The following is a 1,647-nucleotide window of genomic DNA, read 5'->3' on the forward strand; positions in this document are numbered from 1 at the left end:
ATTTCCTAGTGCTCCGTATTCCTTTTTTTTTTTTTGCGCATTTGGAGAGGAACCATGTTTCTTCTTTCTTTATAATTCTATAGTAAACACAACACCCCATATTTGATTTATATTGTATAAAAACCGACATGCCAAAAGTGGAATTACATTTTACCTCACAAGATAAGCCATCCTGAGCGACAGGCCTTTCAATAGCCAGACCGAGTAAATCAAATAGAAATCTGCTTCTCCACAATATTCCCATATTCTTCTGAAATGATTACTTTTGCATCTGTCAGCTCCTTGTCCATATGACCGACTTTCTGATTGCTCCTCCTGGAATAATCAGTATTTCTCTCTCTTGATGTTAAGGGCTTAGTTTCCCCTCCATTAGAATGAATTATGAAAAACAATAGTAGTGATGATGATAAGAGTTTTAATCAGAGTTTAATATTTATATACAATCAGGGTTTAATATTTATCATTGGATATGGAATTGGCTCTTATGGAGCAGGCCTTTAATGAGGACTCATTTTCAGTAGAGTCCCTCTTCAGTAATTTTAACTTGACCTTCGCTGACCTGTTATGGGGAAAAGGAGGTGGAGGATATTTCACTCTTTTTTTAAGCTCTAGCATCTGCTTGGGCTTGTGAACCATGTTCTTAACAGAGTGCTTGTAAAGGGTTAAATTATTGATGTAAATGGCATGCTGGATTCTGTCTGCTGCCTGCTAATTAGATTGTAATTACAGCGGAGCTTTGCAAGCCTGTCTGCTCTGATTAGAAACACTTTTGCGGCCGATCCGCCTGACCTTTCCTTTAAAACTTCACTACTCCAGATTAACAGCGGCTACAAGGGGTAAATGCTCAACAAATAGAGTTGTTCTGGATGAAAGATAAGGCAAATGCTCATCTTTATGAACACCACACACAGTGTCACAGGGTCGCTGAGACTGCGTTCCCTCTTGGCCCAGCCATGGAGAAGGGGGAGTAAAGATAGTTCAAACTCAGTGTATTGTAGTCAATTTGAATTTGGTCTAATCTTTATTTAAAGTAATGGCTTATGTATAGATTATTCAAACTGATAACCTACTGGAGAGCCCACTGCTCAAGTGTCCGGTTTCTTTGACCTCAACAGTTTGTGTGTGTGTGTGTGCATGTGTGTGTGAGAGTGTGTTTAATTGTGTGTGTGTGTGTGTGTGTGTGTGTGTGCGCACGTGTGTATGTGTGTCCTACCCCCGTCCCTGTCAGCGTGCAGCAGAGGCAGCAGTGCGCCCTCCCTCTCAGCGAGAGGAGCTCTCACACTGAGGACTGCAGGACTCAGGAGCGTCTCTGGCCCCTACCACACACCTGGTCTCCATTATCTCCCCATTTCACAGGCCTGCACCCCCTAACAGGGCGGCCTGGGAATGGGCCTGGCTCTTTCATCTTCCCATCATTAGAGCAGCCTGCCCAGGGTCAGGGCCCAGTCCGACAGGCATTCCAGCAGCAACAGACAACAACTGATTTTGGTTAAGGAAAAAAGGGGAGGATGAAGAAGTCAAAAAAAAAAAAAAAAAAAAAAACTTAGAAGGAAAGCTGGAGTCAGAGAAATATTAATAAGAACAAGTCTCTGAACAATTATTGTATTAAGAATTCCTCTCGGAGCTGGCCCTTCTCCCAAAGCTATG

This window comes from Argentina silus (assembly GCF_951799395.1).
Source record: "Argentina silus genome assembly, chromosome: 19".
Classification (NCBI taxonomy): Eukaryota; Metazoa; Chordata; class Actinopteri; order Argentiniformes; family Argentinidae; genus Argentina; species Argentina silus.